General features: G+C 52.2%; 1 long non-coding RNA gene across 1 annotated transcript in view; it reads left to right on the top strand.

Moving 5' to 3' along the window:
* Positions 1 to 14487, top strand: part of LOC308645641 — a 48083-nt gene extending 33596 nt beyond the window's left edge. Inside the window, exon 4 of the long non-coding RNA XR_014021252.1 lies at positions 14405 to 14487. This is a non-coding gene — a long non-coding RNA (uncharacterized lncRNA). The remainder of the gene's footprint in view (positions 1 to 14404) is intronic.
* Positions 14488 to 20389: the final 5902 nt, after the last annotated feature.

Here is a 20389-nt window from a genome sequence, read left to right as displayed (position 1 = left end):
GTGTCGGGTCCAAACAAAACATGTGTGCCCGTTGAGTTGACCTCATGGCCATTGGCTCCATGCTTTAGAGCGTTTGGACTGGCAGTTAAAAGCCAGGGTGTTAGCATCAGCCACACTGGGTTCGAATCCCACATCCCTCCCAACGGGCTGCGCTATCTTGGGCAAGTGTGTCCACCTCTCTGAGCCTGTGTCCGGCCCATCGGCCATCTCACGTGCCAGGGCTAGACAAGGACTGTGGAGGCAATGTGTGTGGAACACCTCATCCAGCGCCAGGGACCTCTGATGCTGGATCAGTGGCCGTGAGGGGGTGGGTGAGCCGGGCAGGGCAGGGCAGCGGGGGAAGGTCGGGTGGGTAGGAGATTTTATTGCCTTCACGTTCCTGTCCTGGCCATGGTGGCTCCTGAGAGCTGGGGAGCCCTGTGCGGATCCTGGACCCCCAGCCGAGCCCTCCCCAGCCCTCTTTCAAGCTTCCCTGAGGGCCACTTATGGTGCTCCCTGGCAGCGGTGGCCTGAGCCCTGGGCCTCCCTGGCGGCCTGGCTCCCCGCTCTGCCACCTCTCCTCTGCACAGGAGGGCCCTGGGGATGACTGGATTCCTGGGGGATGTTTTCCACATTTCTGGGAACCCACCGTGGTGTGGTTTTCCATGGTAAAGGGCTTGGCAGGGGCTCGGCCAGCGGAATGGCTGGAGCCTGGGAGGGGCCGGAGTCCAGGAGACAGGGTGCCAGGCCCCTGGGGTTCCATGCTCGCAACGGGCCCGGCCTCTAAGAGCCTCGTGATCTTGTTGTGGAGACAGGCTTGGAACACGGGAAGTGAAAACCAGACCTTCCAACCAACGTCCTTGTCCCCTGAGCCGGAGCCACCCTCCTCTAGATGCTCCTCCCCTTATCCCCTCGCTCGGTCCTTTCAACCTGCCCTTTCTTTCCATCTCACTGCCGTGCCTGGGTTTGGGCCCCGGGTCCTTCATGGAAGATGGCCGTGCCCCTCCCCCACCTCCAGCCAGCCTCCCTCCCTCATGTGGCCCAAAGGCCCTCAGTGACCTCCTGCCACCTGCTTTGCCCGCTCCCCTCCCCTCTGGGCTTCAGCCATGCTGGACTTCTGGAAGCTTCTGCGTGAGCATGTTTGCTGTCTGTCCTTCTCTCACACATAGAGGAAAGTGTCTCTCCCCTGGACACTTGTCCACCCTCCCTCTCCCCAGGGAGCCCCCCCGTCCTTCCTCGGGGCTTCCTTCAGACGTCTCCCCTCCCCACCCAGCTCCAGGCTGGATGAGGGGGGCTGTGTCCCCAGTGCTTCTTATGGTAACCCTAACCCTGACCCTACGTCAACACCGTTTTTAACCCTAATTGTGGTGAACAGTCCTGCTAATGGTGAGTGCTGGCCACAGGATCACAGTGCCTGTGGTCTCTGGGTGCTCAATACATAGTAGTCTATTTTAGCCTCTCAATATGCTCCTGGGGGTGAACTGCCAGTTCCACCCCTCACGGGTGAGAAAACTGAGTTACAGAGCAGTGGAGTTACTGGCCCAAGATGAAGCTGGCCGGGCGCGGTGGCTCCTGCCTGTAATTCCAGCGGCTCAGGAGGCTGAGGCAGGAGGATTGAGAGTTCAAAGCCAGCCTCAGCAATTTAGCAAGATCCTAAGCAACTCAGTGAGATTGTGTCTCTAAATAAAATACTAAAAGAGGATGTGGCTCAGGGGTGAAGCGTGGCTGGGTTCCATCCCTAGTACTCCCCCCCAAAAAAGCCTGCTTTCTGGTCTGTTTCTCTCTGCAGACTGTCACCTCCAGATGCTCAGACCCCTGGCTGACTTGTCTGTGGTGAGGTCTCCATCAATGGGCACAGTTCCTGTATGTAGTAGTTGCTTAATATGTGCTTGATGATTGACAGAAGCCACGTTAGACATATTGGCAGATCCAGGTCTGCTCGAGTGCAGGAGCTGGACCCACTATTACCACTTGGGACGCAGCTGCTAATCCACATGCAAACCCTCCAGGGAGGTGGAGTAGAGCCCGACGCCCTGCCTGAGCCCTCTGAGTCCTGACTGAGGCAATGGTGAGTGCTGGCCTGCCCTGCCGGGGCGGCTTCCCAGCCAAGCAGGGGTGCACCCATTTCACAGAGGAGAGCCTGGGGTGATTTCCAGCACCAGTCAGCCAGTGCAGCTTCTGCCACCCGTCACCGAATTCACAGAAATTCTATCAAAGTTAACATCTCATTGGAGATGAAACTATTTCAATCCCCTTTGAGTTTTTAAAGAATCTGCTTTTGAGGAGTTCTTTTCTGTTTCACCCACTTTTTAACATTTCTAGATTTTTTTTTTTTTTTTTAGGGCCGGGTGAGAAAGGGACGTGTCTGTCTTATTTTGTGTCTCCCAGGGGGCTGCCTGTGTATCATGGGATTTAGTGTCACAGAGCATCTTGCCCTTCCAGCCTCTTGGGTTGGTGGCCTTCCTTCCCCAGGTGGGTCAAGGCCACGCCCTCTGCGCTCTGATGGGGAGGCAGGACCTTGCAGGGAGGGGAGGTGACAGGAACAGAGTCCAGAGGGGGCGCCAGGTGGCACATGATCACTGATGCCGACGTTGTGGAGTAGGAGATCCACAGTCTCCGTCTTCATCGTCTGTCAACAAATAGAGTTGATGTCCATGTTGTTCCCATGGTGAGAAGGTGAAGAAGATCCCAAGCCACCGAGGCTCAGCCACCCCCCATCAGGCTTCACGCTTGGGGGGACATCCTTCTTGTGTTGTTTTTATTCTGTTTGGCTTTTACTTGTACGAGATTTGGATTCTCTTATCTATGCAGTCTTGTTCCTGATTTTTCTTCACTTAATATTGTGTGAGGCACATTTGACGTGCTTTTGTTTGTCTCTGTGAATACGCAGCTCACACCACGGGAATCTCTGAAATGGTATTTTAAGTGAATATGTCGTCTACTTCACCCTCCCAATATTATTGAAGATTTAATTTGCTTCAATTTTCAAACTACTCTAAACAACTAAGCTTTTATTTCTATAAGAAAAGGATGGTTTTCCTAAGAGAGATGCTGAGATAAAACAATTACTGGGTCAATGGCTGTCTTGGAGACTCTTAGAAAATTCTGTTATGAGTTGTTAATTTCCAGGAGGCAGATACATCCACAGGTTTCCACACAACCATGGGAACGTCAGCGTTGGCCTTTGGACACTTGGAAAAATTAAAGTTGTTAATTTGGCAATAGAGGATTGACATATTGGTGTTTTGTTTTCATATGTATTAGTATTTAATTTATTAGTATTTTTTTCTTTCTCCCTCTCTCCCTCTTTCCCTCTCTGCCTCTGAGCCTGGCACCTGGGAACTTCAAGGGCTCCTCCTCTGAGCTGCACCCCTGCCCCACCTCATTGATTACTAGTGAGGCCAGATTCCCTCTCTCTTTACTTAAAAAAATACAGATTTTTCATGAATCATGGCTTGATATCCTCTGCCTCTTTATCATGTGTGTGTGTGTGTGTGTGTGTGTGTGTGTGTGTGTGTGTGTTGCTTAACTAATTTGTCCTTGACAGAGATTTTAGCTTCTTCTCATTTTTGGTTGAATTTACACCCCCCCCCCCCCCCGCCAAGTTCTGAGTCTTGTAATTTCTGTAGCCCTTTCCTCCTTCTTTCTAATGAGCTGATATACTGTCCCCACCAGTGGTTCTGCTGTCCTTTACCTGTGGTCGACTGGAATCTGAAACAATTACATGGACAATTCCAGAAATAAATAGTTCCTAAGTTTTAAGTGATTTTTATTGCAAGACATGGTCGTGGTTGCTCTATTTCATTAGTTGTGATTGTGGCCGATCATCTCTTGTGGTGCCTGATTTATAAATGACGTCAGACATAACGCATCTTGTGATTCTAGGCATCCTCTGGGGTCCTGGGAGAGCCCTCTGTGGAGAAGGATGCCGTGCACAAGTGCTTCTCCCTTGTTCTCTCCCCAGTGTGTCCAAGCTAAACTGCCCCTGCCCCATGGCAGAAGGGGGCTCCCTCCCTCCGCTGTGGCGATAGTTCTCACCAACCATTGGGACCCTGGGTTTGAGGGCAGTGCCTGAGGCTAGCTGTGGCCACCCCTGAATCACCAAGGCCTGGAGACTGCCCTCTGCCATCTCCCCTCACCTGTGGCTTCCCGCTGCGGAGCGGGGTGCCTTTTCTGTGACAAACCTCCTGATGTGGCCGCAGCCCACTGAGGCATGGCTGAGGGACTTGATGAAAGGGTCTCTTGAACGTCTAGCTCAGGGATTTCCTTTTCCTACTGACCACGCACTTCTCTCGAGTGACTGTCATAGATACGTGGTGACATCCCTGCCCCTTCCAGAAACTGTGATGTGAAAAGCTCAGCACCCAGAACGCTCTTGCCACTGACCCAGGTGGCCTCTGCGACCTTCGTCTCTCCTCCCCTCCTTCCTTTGGTGAGTCTTGACTGGGCCTCTCAGCTGCTGACAGAGGCACAGAGTTGACATCTGCTCGGGTGATAACTGGGTGCCATCATTCCCAAATCAGTCCACTGATGTGTGGCACCAAAGTAGGGGGCATGGGAATCCAGACACTGCAGGGCTGACCTCATCCCTGACCCCAGGTGTCACTGTGGCTCAGCAGTGACTGAGATGTTGCTGTTCTCACCCAGGACTCAGGTGGCTCACGGCTCTATGGCTTTAAGGACCTTCCCCGTTTTTATTTCCCCAAACTGGTGCCACAGTGGGGGCAAGCTTCCGCTGGGCGGGCAGCCTTGGTCTCTTGGTCTTTGTTCTTGCTTGGGGCCTTCTGACCCAGCCTTCAATCCTGACTAAATGGGAGGCGATCTCACGGTGTACTTCATCAATCATACGAAGTAGATGCTGGACTGTTTTTAAGATTATTTAATTATTACAGGACCTTGAACTTTCTAGGCAAGTGCTCTACCACTGAGCTATATCCCCAGCCCTGCTTGACTTAATTTTAAAAAAAAAAAATTTTTTTTGTGGTAGATGGACACAATACCTTTATTTTATTTATTTGTTTTTATGTGGTGCTGAGGATGGAACCCAGGGCCTCACACGTGCTAGGCAGGTGCTCTACCCCTGAGCCACAACCCCAGCCCCCACCCCCCCACCCCCGCTTGACTTTTTGATCTACCCAAATGACAGTTTCATATGGTACAACTTAATATTTTCGGCAATTACACAAGGGGTTTGGAAGCATGATAAGAAAACACAAGGAAATCATGAAGAAAGAAAATATACAAATATTATCACTTAATGTCTTGTTGTATAATCCTCTGATTGTTTCCATGTGGTGCTTGCACATCTACCTATGCATAGAGGTTAGCTGTAAGTGGACTCTAACTGTGGTCCTCCCTCAGTGCCCTCAGGGGATGAGTCTCAAGGCCCTTCACAGATACTAAAATCAGAAGATGCTCTATTTCCTTATATAAAAGGCCTTTAGACCCTACATAAACTCCCACATGAGCTCCTCCTGTGTCTCAGGTATGGAAAATTCAGATGTCACTCCCCCTCCAAGGAAAAGGGTCATTCATTCATTCATTCATTCACATTCCGAGGACCTATTTTGTGCCAGACTTTAGCCATTAAAGAGAAAACAAAGATGGAGGGATTCGTTCTTTTCCTCCAGGGTGTTTGTGAGCAAAACCAAGGAGGCGAGTGGGAGCAGCCCAGAGAGGAGCGGCCTGCTTCGGCTCCTGCCGCTGGTCAGCATCACAGAAGGAACTAGAAGTAGGGGCCCGGATCCCTACCCAGGGCTCGTCCACCCTGCCCTCCTGCAACTCTGACCTTCCCCACGCCAGTCCTTTGTCAGCCCCAGGTTTATGCACATGCCTCCCCCCACACACCTGGAAAAGGCATTAAACGTTTATGTCACCGCAGGCCCTAAGATTAAGTCCATAAATGGCTCTGTCTGCCGTTCTCTTGTGCTCACTGGACGTCATAAAAGTGGCTCAGCACCAACCGGGAGCCGTTCCCTGTGACAGCGGGGCGTTAATGGCACGGCTGTGAAAGCTGAAGAGCTGTCTGAGCACGTCCCCAACCGCGAACTGGGAGCCCTTATCTGGGTGGCTGCAACCGACGGGGTCAGCTGGTCACTGAGTGTAGGCTCCTGTCCATGCTTGGGCTGACCAGGTGAGCCTAGCAGGAAGTGGATAATTGACTAATGGAAAATTCAGAAATGTACAATAAGTGAGCTCAGGGCTAACTTCTCAGGGTATCAGGGCACTGTGGAAAGACCCTGATCTGGAATATCTAGACTCGGATTTGAATTCTCTTCTGCCTTTTGCAGCGTGAGGGCCTTGGGCATTTCCCTTAACCTCTCTGAGCCTCTCTTTATCATCTGTAAAGTAGGCATGTGATAGAGACTGTTAGTTGCCCATCAAACGTCATCACCCCTTCTAACAGAAGGGCTTCAGCCACGTGGTGACGCGCTCAGCCTGGGATGCGTCATATTTGATCTCAGCCAGCGGCTGGTGTAGGAGCTGGCATGTGACCAAATCTGAACCAGTAGGAAGTGTGGGGGAAGTTTGTGCAAAATGTTTTCTTGTCCTTCACTTCCTGCCTGGAGGATGTTAGTGCAGAGATGGGGAGGGCGTAGCTGAAGCCATCATCTTACAATCATCGTCTTACAATAGAAATAGAGTTCTGTGCCCTGGGGATGGCAGAGAGAAAGGATAAAAGGATCCCAAACAATGCAGAACTGTCGGTCACACTGGGACCCTCGTTCCCGGAGGTAAGGTTGCCGTCGGTCCTTAGGGTTCTGTGGCTTGCATCCGAAGTACCCCGGATTGATGAGGGACAGTGACAAGTACTCTCTGGAGTTCCAGAGGAATTGGGTGACATACTGTCTGCACTGTGCTGAGCATTTTGTTGTCACCCTCTTTCTGGATCCCCGTTGTTCATGTGATCTCTCACAGGCCAGAGAACACACTGACGCAAGGGACTTGTTGGTGGTAACGTTTTGTAGAATGGTTGATGGCTCTGGAAATCCTGCGTGGGACATTCCATGGTAAGATACAATTCAGGCGACTCATTGCCAATGTGCGTAGCCTTTAGACTAAACAACTCACGTCTTCCACTGGATTGTGATCAGACAGATGTGTGATACGGGGGATTTGTCAGCACAGGTGGTCCCAGGGTGCAGGACAGTGAACGGGGTTGTCTTCCTTCCTTCCTTCACCGTCTTTCCATCCAAGTAGCCCAAGCCACTTAAGATGATTTAATCCTCCTCACCGGTGTTTGGTTTGTGGGACCCAATTCTGGCCTATGAGGTATGAGAAGATGCTACTCAGGGCTTTGGGGAAACATTTCCTCTCTCCTAAGAGCGAGCCACAGGGAGTTTCCCATAATCCCTTGATGCCATGGTATGTGGCCGAGACATCTGGGATCACAGTGGCCACGTTAGTACCAGGCTGAGGGTGAAACCCACACTGAGGCACAGAGGACGGCTGGAAGAAGCCCCCTCTGATGGCCGCTGTGTGCTGAATCATGAGTCCTAGGCCTGGCGGGCCTACTCCAACATGGAGGCTACTCTCTAGCTGGGTTTTGTTTTGTCTTTGCTGAAGGCATCCGGATGCTCTGAGTTTACTTATGAGATTTCAGTTTATGCAGAGAGAAACCAGATGGACCCCCAGTTCTAGGGCACCAAGTCTTATAGAAAGTGAGGTAAGGCATTGGGGAGGAAGTTGGCATCATGGTGACATGGACTGACAGCCACACCCCTGCACTGTGGCCAAGGAATTGAGGTATCCCCACTGTGTTACTGTGTTGGAGGAAGGGGGTTGGTTTACATAATTACGGGAGTTAGTTAGCAAATCCAAAAATCCAAGATCTGCAGGTGGGCTGGAACCCAGGAGAGGCCAGGGCTGTGGCTCCAGTCCAAAGGCCGTTGCTGCAGAATTAACATTTTTTTTTTTTTTTGTACTGGGGATTGAGCCCAGGGGTGCTTAACCACTGAGCCACATCCTCAGCCCTTTTTATAATATTTTATTTAGAGACAGGTTCTCTCTAAGTTGCTTAGGGCCTCACCAAGTTGCTGAGGTTAGCTTTGAACTCATGATCCTCCTGCCTCAGCCTCCCCAGCTGCTGGGATGACAGGCGTGGCCACTGCACCAGGCTCAGAATTTGCCTGAGGGAGTCAGGTTTTGCTCATTCAGGTGTTAGATGAAGTCCACTCGTGTTATGGACACTAATTTGCTTTATTCAAATCCACCAGTTTAAATGTTAACCTTGCCCATGATCAGCCTCATAGAGACATCTAGGATGACGTTTGGCCACATATCTGGATGCATGGCACAGTCGAGTTGACGCATGGAACCGACTGTCACGCTGCACTTGACAGGCACCCAGCAGGTGGATGCTGCTAGGTGACCTTGGTGACCACCTTGGCAGAGACCCAGGCCTTGAGAGCCCACCTGTCTTCCACAGGTCTGGAAACCTGTCCCATCTCCACTTGGCCGTCACCTGTCCCTCCCTCTCTCCAGCACCCTTTCCTCTGATGGAGCCCTCCCAGGTGCCCCTGGAATTTTTCCGGTGGCTCTCTGGGAAGCTGGAATGGAGCCGAGGCTTCTGGCCCTGGCCCGCGAGGCACTCTGCCACCAAGGGTCAGCCGTTCTCTTTCTTTTTCTCATGTGTGGCCCCCGCGGCCTCCCTCCCAGGCCTCCTCTTTCTGCCTCCTCTGCTCAGTTGTCCCCTGATTCTCGAGCTGGGAGGGGTCCCACCCACAACTGCACACCAGCATTCTCAGGACCTTTACAAAATACAGATGCCATCTCAGAGCAATGGGCTCAGGCTCAGCAGTGAGGCCTAGATGCCATATTTTTGAAGCCCCCGGGAGATCCGAGGGGCCCTGCTCTCTGCGATTCCTCTCTGAGCTGCATCTTCCCCCTTCCTGAGTGACGCCCCATTGCTAATGGCCCCTCGTAAACCCGTCCTCGGGGCTGCCCCGCTCTCCTCCTCACCACTCTTAAAGCCCTCGATCCAGGTTTGTTGTTTTGGGCTCCCACATCTTACACCAGAGGTCACGAGTCCGTCCCAGATTCCCCTGGAGGACCTTGATTGTCACCCTCATGCCATGGGGCCCTCAGCTCCCTCTCCCTGGGGATTATTCTCCTCATCAGACAACACCTCCTCCTGTTTGCATCTGTGTCTCTCTCCCGGGCAGGTGAGTGTCCACCTGGTCCTGGGGTGTTGGGGTGCCCAGTTGGCCGTGGCTTGCACTTGCGGGCTTTGCCCAGCTAGCATGGATGCTGAGCGGGCACTAAGATGGGTCTGCAGAGGGGACTTGATGGAGAGAAATACAGGGAGGATGGAAGGAAAGGAGGGAGGAAGGAGGGAAAGAAAAGGCCTGAGGGAAGGAGGGAGGGAGAAGTGAGAGAAAGAGAGAGAAGAGGAAGGGAGTGGGCGGCGTGGAGGAGAAGGAATTCAGAAGCCAGGGAGGGAGGAGGAGAAGTGAGAGAGGAAGGGGGTGGGGGAGAAGGAAGAAAGCCTGAAAGGAATGCAAAGGCCCCCGGGCAGCTCATTCCCAAGTGGGGACAGTGGTGTGGGAGGGACTGGCATAGCACGCTTCTTAAGAAGCCACACTGAGGACAGAGTGTGCCCTTTTCCACTAAAATCTATACCCAAATCCTGCAAAGAAAATAAGTGCTCAGAGATAAACACATCTTCTAGGAAGTCTCTCCTCGCCTCCCGGGAACGGGGCTGGGGAGGTCTCTCGAGGAGGGAGACTGGCTGAATCATGGGGCAGAGGACAAGCAAATGGTCCGGGGCCGCTGGGGAGGGAGGTGCAAGTGGAGCTCCTCCTGGCCACCTGCTGCGTGAAGGGCGGCCTGTGCTCCACAACCACGGGGGCCTGACTACAGGTGCCCGGGATCCCCAGCTTGGCCAGGGCTGGGAGCCGGATGCCTTCCAACCTGTCTGCAGGCTGGCGAGACTCCCCCCAGGCCCCGAGCCTGGCCAGGTCCCTGTTAGAGCTGGATCCGAGGTGGGGACCTTCTGGGGAAGGAGTCACAGGTGCAGGCCACTCTGGGAAGCTGGGATTGAGATTCCGTGGTACAGATGCAGACATCCAGGCTGACAGACGGTCAGAGACTCAGCAGGGCCTTGCAGACGGGCCACTGGGGAGGAGCCTGCCTGGGGTCTGTGGCAGCCGCCTTCCTCCTCTGTTGCGGGTCAGCATCCACAGTGGTGGCAGCCACGCACTTTTGCTCCTGGCTGGTGGCCAAATCACATTAGAGAAAGAAGGGACGTAGGAGAGGGTCGGTTGGCCTCTGCTTTCCTCACCCGGCTGGGATGTGGCTCCCAGGAGGTGACTGTCTTTCTCTTAAATCTTCATAGGTGTTGGCTGCGCTGGATCCTCACCAGAGCTGATGCTGAGCACTTTGGGGGCAGCCTGGGACACAGCCGAGTGGCCTTGCCTCTGTGGAGCCCAAGCTGATCCCTTGGCTGCCACCTGGTTTGGTACAGCAGTGCCCAGCTCCACTGTCCCGTGAGCCCGACCTGACACCCTGGCCTTTGGTAGGGCTGCCTGGGGAAGGGGAGGGCGGAGGAGGGAGGAGGAGGGGGCTGACTGGCCGGAACACAGGGTGGGTGACCAGGAGCTTTGGCAAAAGAAGGGGGATGAGGGGCCAGGCGGTGTAGATTTAGAAATAAGGAGTCCAACCATTTAGTGCAGGGAAGGGGAGAAGGCTGAGGCCGCGGTAACCTGTCTGCAGGAGCTGCCTAATTTAGCAGAAAATCACAGCCGCCCTGGCCTGGGCCGGAGGAAGGCGTTTCCGCTGGCCGGGTCAGGTTTCATTTGTAGGTACTCTCTAAAATTAGACCTTCTGCTTTCATTTTGGTCCAAATTCCCTGCCTAGCGTAATATTTGGGAGAAACAGGCCCTCCATTAAAGCAGCCTTCCTCCTGCGGCCCCTGGCCTGGGAAGGGCTGGGCCTGTCCTCGCTGGCGGCCGCTGCGGCTCATAAACCCAGGTCTAAATTCAAAGCATCCGCTCTGACTGGTGACCTCTGGCTCCTGAGCAGAGCCAGGCTGCCTCCTCTGCTCACATCCAGGGTCTGGCCAGGTCACTGGGAGGGAACATCTAATGCCCGCGAACTTTGGAGGGGTGTGAGGGCGGCTTCCTCGGGAAGAGGGGACTGACACCCCAGGGGCCATGTGTCCAGTGTGCTGGGCAGTCCTGCTGTCCCCCTCTCCTGGGCTCAGGGAGCTGCCCGCTGGCCTGGCCCGAGCTATTGTTTTTCTCCAGTGTCAAGGAAAGACCTGGCGAGGTGGGGAATCTGTCCCACGTTTGGACTGATCTCTGAATACGGGGTTTCCTGAGCATCTTGTGGTTGGGGTCTTTTGGTCATGAGCAATGAGGGTACCGTGGGTGCTCCTGGCCTAAGAGCTGGTTGGGTCCTGCAGATGGGCTGGAACCACAGATGGACACTGGACCTAGGGTGTTCCCTCATCACCTCTCACCTCTGTCCTTCCTCGAAGGGGCTTCCAGTCTTCTCTTAGCCTGTGGCCTCTGCTCCTCAGTTCTCCCGCAGAACAGGGCTCCTGCTTCATAGTGGTCTCCATTCTGGCCATCTGTGCAGACAGACTTCTCTTGCTGGGTTCCAACGCTAAAGTCCCAGGGAAGGATTCTCATTGGCTTAGCTCCTATCAGTCTCTGCCTCCAGACCAATCAACAGCAGCGGGGGCTGGGGCCATTTACCTGCAGGGTGGACTCTGCTGTGATGCTGTGAATCATGAGAGGGGTGGAAAGGAGACTTTATCCGAAACAAAACAAATAAGTTTACACTGCGATTCCTGTGTGCAAGCAGCCTGTGGAATCACAGAAGGGTCTTAATTCAGGATCAGTAGGTCAGAGAAGGCTTCCTGGAAGAGGTGACTGACGTCTGAGCCCAGTAGTGGGATTTAGCCAGGACCTGAGGAGGAAGAGCAGAGGAGGTTGTTTAAAGAAGGACACAAGCAAAGACCTCGGGGGAAGACGCAGGCCTTGTGGAGTGGAGAGCTTAGAGCTGCCTCCTGCCAGCAGGCTAACCTTGAGTAACGGTGTCTCTCTCTGAGCCTCGGTTTCCTCCTGTGTAATGGAAATTCCAGCACCTTCCTCCTGGCCTGCAGGGCAACCCTGGGTACTGGTTAAGTCCCTCTCTCCGGTCAGTAAATCCCTTGTCACCTCTCAGCTGAGATGCCCTAGGGACATCACTGGAGAGAGACCCTCCCTGACCAGTCTTCGAAGTGGTTTCCCTTGTAGCAACTAACGTGTGGTCCTGTTTCCCAAGCTTTTCCTCAATTCACAGTTATTTGGTTTGCTTTCTTAATTGCAGTGTGCTTCTGCTGGAGACTGAAGGTCCCTGAGGTGAGGATCGTGCCTGTCATGATCTCTGCCACATCCCTAGGGACACTCAGGGGCCCTTGCAGTACAGCCAATATTCAGTTCTGTCCTAAATTCAAGAAACCTGAGAATGCATACAGGCAGAGACGGCCTCGGCAGTCTCCTGCGGCGAGAGGTGGATGTTCTTGGACAGTCCCTGGCTGAGGGCCAGGTCCAGGCTCCCTCCAGAGTCCTGAACCCCTCTGATGGGGACCCCTCACATACCCCATTTCAGAGGCCCCTCATCCAGACCTGAAGCTCTGGAAAGCTGGGGGGACCAGGACTCTTGACCCTGCCAAGACCCCCCAACCGGCTCTTGAAGTTGGAAAGGGAAATGGCACTTGCTCTGTCCCCAGCCTCTCTGGGACATGGAGTCCTGAGGTCTGAACAGAGGATCTCACCCATGTTGGGCATGGTCCCCATCCTGAAGAGCAGCAGACTGAAGCGGCTGAGAGTCAAGAGGAGCCAGGCCCATGCTGGCCACAGCCGCCCTGCAGCCCCGTCTTGGTTTCAGCAAAGGCCACCCTCTGCCCTCGCAGATCTCCCCTTGAAACCTTCTCTCCCCTCTTGTCACACTCTGGCTCCCTGACAGGAGAGGCTGGAATGAGGGTGTGTGTACAGGTCATTTGTTTGGAAGGTGAGGGCAGGAAGTGCTGGCCAGGGAGATGGGGCTGGGAGACGGAGGGCAGGATGTCAGTCCTGGGAGCAGCTACCAGGGTGGGCCACCCAGGCTCAGTCCTGCCGGCTCTGCCTGCTGGGGGAGGGCAGCAAGGGTGCTAGCCACAGAGTCCCCAGAGCCTGGCTGAGGGCCCTGCACCAATGCCAACCCCCTCACTTCTGACCCATCCTGTTTGCAGCAAGTAAGCCTTCAGGCAGATGGTAGGAGCTTCCAGGCTGTCCCCTCTGGGTCACTGGGTACAGGAAGGGTGAGTGCCAAGGTCATGTGGGGAGGGACTGGCATCTGCTAAGCTGTCAATCACCCATACTCCTGAAGGACCTCTCCAACTGCCCCAAGACCCCCCTGCCTGTTCACGTCCCCTTCTCCCCACGACGCACCCTTCCTTATCCCTGAGGGCTGGTTGCCCACCCAACCCCCCTCCAAGGGACATTTATAGCTTCAATTCACCTTCCAGTGACCCCTGTTCCCCCTGCTCATCTTTCTCTCTCCTGAATGGGGCTTGGAGTGGGAGTGGGATTGGGATCTATGTCCTCGCCAGCAGCAGGAGGGTGGGTCTGTTTCCTGAACATCCCCTCCTGGGACTGCATGAGTCACGTCCTCCACCATCCCTTTTGCCTCCTCCTGGTCTCTCAGAAGGACTGGCTCCTGTCCTGGTCCTGCTGCCCCTCCTTCCCCACTGAGGAACAGGGACCTGGTCAGGATCCAGGTGGCTTGGGGCCCACTGGTGGGTTCTACAGCTGGGTGCAACAGTCTAGCCCCTCCTTGGCACCCGTGGGGCCAGGTACTTAGGTTTCTGTGGGGCTCACCATGTCCTTGGAGCACCAGGGGCTTGGCCCTCCTGGGTGTGGGTGAGGGAGAGGGACCCAGATGAGGCCTGGTTTGGGGCACTGTCCCTGCAATGCTGGATACAACCCCAGTCTCTGAGCCTCCCTCTGAAGGGTCACCTCCCTCTAACGGGGCGGTGACTACAACAGTCCCCGGCATACCTCAGGGACTTGATCCAGTGGAGGATTATTTCTAGCTCATGTCACAGTCCAGCGCAGATCACTGGGGAGGGGAGGCTCTGTCCACACAGCCATTCAGGAACTTGGAACGTCCGAAGGCCCTGGAGTCTCCCACTGACTCTTCTGCTGGGTTAATGGAACAATTTGTCTCTGATGTAGTCAATTGAAGAATTTGTCCCTGGATATTTGTATTCAAACACACTGAAACCCAAAGTCTAAACGTGAATTAACAGGAAGCTGTTCTGACATATGCAGTGAGGGAAACTGATAGCATGATTGCCGAGCCACTTGCGCCCCATACATTTGGGTAAATATGAATCCCGTGTGTTCCCGTGACCTCTGCTCATGGTCTTGCACTTCACTTTCCATTGTTCTAACAGGACTCAGCGTTCTGGATATGCACACCGAGAGGAGGCAAGAAACGGAAGTGGGATCATCGTGATTAACCGGAGCCTGTTGGAAACCAAGGGGAGGCTGAAGGTGACCACACATGGCCCATGACTCGCAGGGAATGGCAGAACCAGGCCTCACTGTGTATTTGTGAAACAGGCGGCCAAGTTTGGGCAGAACAGTTGCCAGTAATTTCAAGCAACCCATAGCTGGCCAATGGGTAGTGTCTACAATACCCAACTCCTATATTTCCCTCTCTGGGATTGGGACTCACAGGGCAGGGACAAATTGTTCAACTGTGCCCCCTGGCCTTGGCTAGCAGACACAAGGGAAATTGGGAGGACTGACCAGGAAGTGTTATGGGCAAGGTCTGGCTATCACAGTTGTCCACATATCATTGGTCAAACAGTCACATGCTGTAACCAGCTGCAAGGCAGTCTGGGAAATGTAGTCTGGAAGAGGAGGCCGTGGGTATGGACTGGCACCAACAGTGCCAGCCTCAAGTCCGTGTGGAAGCGTGCTCCTTTCTGCTCCAGAGTTGACAGTCTGACCGCTCTCTCGACTCCTCTTCTCCAAGCAGGTCTCTGTTCCTCAGAGGACCCAGCACATACTGTGTTGCCCCATTCTGGATCTCTGGGCTGTGACCTCCATCTGAGGTGCTCAAATCTCACAGTTTTTGGTATCAGGGTCCCATGCTCCCTCCATAATGGGCCACGGTGGTGGCATGCCCAATATGAGTGGCCAACGGGGATTATTATGTGACAAGAGAAGGAAAATCTCGCTGTCCAGGTGACAAATCCCCCATGATGACCTTCCTGGTCTCTTTGGCAGGAACTTCTTCTCAGACTCTGTCCTTGTAGATTCTAAAATCGCCAGGATTTTAGAAAGTTGTCTTCCTAACCCACAGATGTTGGTCTCTTCCAGGGCCCATCCTCCTTTCCCTCCACAAGCCATCCCCACCGCGTCCAATCTACCCAGAAATAACACTGTGGCAGGCAGCCTCCAAGACACAGGGTGGCTTTGACCTGCTGTGTGCTGAGCACCATCCAGGCTGGTGGGGTGTCACCCTCTCACCATGGCTTGCTCCCCAGGGTTTCTGGACATGGTTCTTTTTCTGATCATTCTTTCAGAGGCTGACAGCTGGATCTCTCTCCTCCCCCCTTCCCCCCTCCCCCCTCCCACACATAATGTCCCTTCATTAGATATCCATTCTCAGGGACAATTCTATCTTCTCTAAGGAGCTCAGTTTCAAATACATGAAGTGCTCAAAAAGCTGAGTCTGTCAGGCCAGTTGCTGGGCAAGCAGTGGTGACCACAGCCTCTGCTGCAGGATGCCAGTGGGTGAGGACGGTGGCACTGGCTAGCACGTGACCCACCCCAAGGGGGAGCCTGCCATGCATCACTGGGGTCCCTTCTTCTCATGCTTCAAAAAAAGCCAGAAAATCATTTTGTCTTCTGAAAAGTCTGAAATTTTTCATTTAAAAATGTGGATAAGCCAAGCACAGTGGTGCGTGCCTGTGAGCCAGATAGTTGGAAAGCTGAGGCAGGAGGATTGCAAGTTTGAGGCCATCCTGGGAAGCTTAGTGAGACCCTATCTCCCAAAACAAAAACAAAACAAAACAAAACAAAAAATAGGGATGTAGCTCAAGGTTTAATTCCAGTACTGAGGGAAAAAAATGTAGAGAAAACCAAATTTAAAACACTACATGGGCAAAATATAACATTATGGGAAAAATATAATATGTCTGCCTGAGCTGATCCCTTGGCTGTCAGTCTTAGACTTCTGCTTAGAATCACTTGTAATCACGCTTGTAAAAAGATCATGTGTGTGTATGCGTGCACGCACACACGTGCAATTGAGGGGGTAATGAAATCTTTTCCTTCATTACAGACAGAATGTCCTTTTCTATACAATTGTATTAATCAACATTACCCCTTTACATGATATGATCCCAGCCATTTTCCTTACTTTGGGGCATTTAGATGCTTTTGAGGTTTCTATTGCCATCAATAGTGCTGTGCTGTGGGAATTTCAAAGTGGGTGCTTTGTGTCATCCACTCTTGTCCAGGAGTCTGTCACAGAACTGGACCGTGAAGATCTGTTTCTAACTCTGTCTGCTCCTATAAACTGGCCTCTTCAAGAACAAAAACGGTTGCCCATGGCCCAGTCATCCGAGGAGGCACTCAGTGAATGTTGGTGGAATGAAGGAATGTGGTCAAAGAAAAGGAAAATTAGCTGTACAGGGAAAAAAGAAAAACTTCAATTGAATTTGTAAAGCTGAGTCACTGTAATGAAGGCAGTTTTGCTGGGAAGCTGTAGACTCTTTCTCTGCTAATGACATTGCTCCATGCAATCACTTCTCTGCATCCAAGAATCTACCTACCCATCATTACACTTAGGTTTTATATTATGGAGCACAAGTGATGCAATTCAATTTCCCTGGAGTAATCATTATGATTGAGTTCATAAACCTGGGGTTTGCCTTCATTTTTCAACTAAAATTAAAACCCATTCAAATCCTCAAATGATAGATGGTGTCTTAGTTTGCTCTCGGTTGTTACAAGGAAATACCTGAGATCAGGTAATTTATAAAGCATAGAAGTTTATTTGGCTCACAGTTCTGGAGGCTGGAAATCCAAGAGCATGGATCAGGCATCTGCTCCGCATCTGGTGGGGACTTCAGACCACATTCCCACATGGCAGATTGCAGTGTGTAGGAGACAGAGTAGGTGTGCTAGCTCAGGTCTCCTGATCTTAAAGGCCACTTATAAACTCACCTAATCCTTATGACCTCCTCAGGGCTCACCTCCAGACACTATTAACATGTGAATTTGAGGATTAAGTTCCCGACATATGAACTTTTGGGGAACTCATACAGCAGGCAGACAGGAAGCCCAAGCTATAGAAGATGGACAGGAAGTCCGAGCCTTGAGTGGTCCAAGGTCAGGGTTTCTAGGATCTGGAGCAAAAGTCAGCCAACCTGCCCTGTACCTTGCCCTGGCTGGGTGAGTGGCACCTCCTTAAAGTTCTGACCCTGGGCAATGCCCTTCTTCACAGAGGAACAAAGAATGCATGCCAGGTTGAAGCCCTTGCCTGTCAAAGGAGGAAAGCACTCTCCAGGGACTCCCAGCTGGAATTTGTCATCCATGTGTAGTTTTCTTGGTGCTTTCTGACCATTTGGGCCTCGTGTGCTTGCAATTGGTGGTTTGCGCTGTCTCCATCGAGGCCTCTCGGACGTGAGGGAAGGAAGAACATTGCTCTCCCCTCTAGGGAAAGGGGGAACCCTAACACCGGGAGCCTGGTGTGGCATTTTCTCCATTTCCACTGACCTGCTGGTGAGCATGGGGCTGCTTCTGGGAGTGATGAAAATGTCCTGGGGTTGTGTGGTGGTGGCGTTTGTGCAATCTTGTGAATATAGTAAAAAACAAAACAAAAACCCAACATTGAATTATACACTTAAAAGGGTGAATTTTATGGTATTTAAATTAAATTTCAATTAATTTTAATGAAACTGAGAACAACAGACTTCTCGTTACTTCCCTCACCCTCTGCTGTCTGCTCTGCTGGTCCTGGGACCTGGATTCTGTCACTGATGAGGGGCCTCTCCCTGGGGCTGGAACCTGGCTGAGGCTCACCCCAGGAGCTGGCCAGGGGCCTGGCGCAGGGAGCCCCTGGGAGTCTCTGGGCACGAATGGCTGGAGGACCTGGGTAGGAAGGATGGCAGGGTGGGACCAGTGGCAGAGACCTGGGCCACCAGCAACCAGAAGTGGGAATGTTATCCTTCCTAACTGCAAGGGAGAAAACCAGGTGCAGATTCAAAGGAATAAGGGTGAAGTTTCTATATTCTGATTTGGGTAGCTGGAAGAGATCATTCAAAGAAATTTCAGTGAAAGAACAGAGTGTTTCACTTTATAGTTGGGATTCTGCTACATCTACATTTGATTGTTTGTAACCTTAGTTCAGAATGATCTTAGTTTTGTTATCACTTTAACTGAGGATCCCCCCTCCTACCCGAGTCTCCTGGGATCAGATGCGCAGTGGTCCACACTCAGAGGGGAGCGCATCTCCCTTACCTCTTCTGCAGGGAGAGGAAGTAGGGAGAAGGGTCTTACTCCATGGCTAGGGAAGGTGCATTTCTGGTCTCTAATTGGAAGATCTAAGGATGGAAGGATCTGCAGTGAATTTTCTCATGCGTTTGTGGACAGTGTTTAATCTGTGTAAAAGTTTGGAGTATTTTTATTCAAGTATCAGAAGCTCTGACTCAAATGGGCTTCCACTAAAAAAAAAAATTATTGGCTTATCTAAACTAAAGTAGTTGGGGCTTCATGGTTAAATCCAGGGCATCCCAGAAGATCACCGGGTCTCAGTTTCTTGTTCTTGGTTTCTTAGCTCTCTGATCCAGCTCTCTGATTCTACCTTGAGGATGAACCTACCCTTGTGGCAAGGGCACCACGAGTTCCAGCATTCATGCCTTCAAGTTCCTGCCAAGGTGTTACTGTTGTAGCTCGTCGAGTCTGGCTGGGTCCCGTGATCACCCCTGAACCAGTGACCATGGCCGAGGTTGTAGAGTGGGCTAGGTCTACTCCATGGGTCCCTTTCTAGAGTGAGGGTAGAACCCACCACGAGCCCTGTGCACTGACGCTGGGCAGCAGTAGGCCTATAGTATCCAGGGAAATATTTGGATTAAAAACCTGGCCCGAGGGCTGAGGTTGGAGGACCAGGGTAGACTGCTTGCCTAGCATGCGTGAGGCCTGGGTTTGATCCCCAGCACAAAAACACACAAACAAAAACGTTTGGACTGAGTTCTGGGATCCAATCCCAGTCCTGCCATTATAGCCACGTGCATTCCCAAGTTCAGGTTTCTCCTTTGGAAAACCTGGAGAGGGAAGCACCTCCCCTCAGGGGGTGAGGATGGAGGCAGTTGCTCCCTCCCTGCCGAAGACTTCCAGAAGCCCAGCTCACCAGGGCCCCTTCAGTGGCAGTGACTGCCATGATCCCCTGTCCGTTTGCTTCCAAACGGAAGGACTCCCAAGGCTCCAACGAAGAGTGTTTTTTAAACATAAAGCACCTTAATTTTTTAAAATGAAAAGCCCAGAAATGAGTACATGGGTTAAAAAAAAAAACTACATAGAAAACCAGAAGAGCTCATCAGGGAGCTGGGAGAGTGGCCACTGAGGACAGGAGGGCGTTTGATGGGGGAGGTGCCAAGGGGTCCAGTCCTGGGACCTGTAAGGTGTCCGTGGATGTGTGTTTCACAGGCATCTCCATGATGTGCTTCGACTGAGGCACAGGTCCCAGCCTCCTCTGCCATGAGCATAGTGGTGCACCTGAGTTCTGGTCAGTGGGACCTGGGCACAGTGACGTTAGCCCTCCTGGGCAGGTCCATCACAGTTCTCTTCTACTGGCTGCGTGGAGGTGGATCCCTGGGGTCACCTGGGCATGCTGAGTCCCCCAGAGACCTTCTGGAGCAGAGTCCTCCTCCACACCCTCCCCTCTGTCCAGGAACACAGTCTTGATTTTCCAAAGTGAAGTTATCGAAATTTGGGGTTTGTCTAAGTTTTCTTATAAATTGTAAAATTTGTCGTGATTTTTTCATATTGTCTGTTTAATCTCTATAGCAACTTTTTAATTTCTCTTTTCCTTCTTAATTTTGTTATTTTTTTTGTGTGTGCTTCTCTCTCTCTCTCTCTCTCTCTCTCTCTCGTTCTCTTTTTTATTAGTCTGACTAGAGAGTCCTCTACTTTATTAGTTTTTTTTTTAAGAGAAAATTTCCACCTTGCTGATCCTGTTTATTGTATGTTTTACTTTTCAATAAGTTCTCCGCTTACAAGACTTTAAACATTTTCTTTGGGTTCGTGCTGTTAAATGCTTAGGTTATTAAAACTGAGCTTTTCTTCTTTTTCTGTGTGCAGAGCTAAGCTTTCCCCTAAAAGTTCAGTGGTAGCTGCATTGTGTGAGTTTTGGTATGAAGAGA

Source organism: Spermophilus citellus (assembly GCF_964194105.1).
Source record: "Spermophilus citellus genome assembly, chromosome: 1".
Taxonomy (NCBI): Eukaryota; Metazoa; Chordata; class Mammalia; order Rodentia; family Sciuridae; genus Spermophilus; species Spermophilus citellus.
This window is presented reverse-complemented; position numbering and strand designations above follow the sequence as displayed.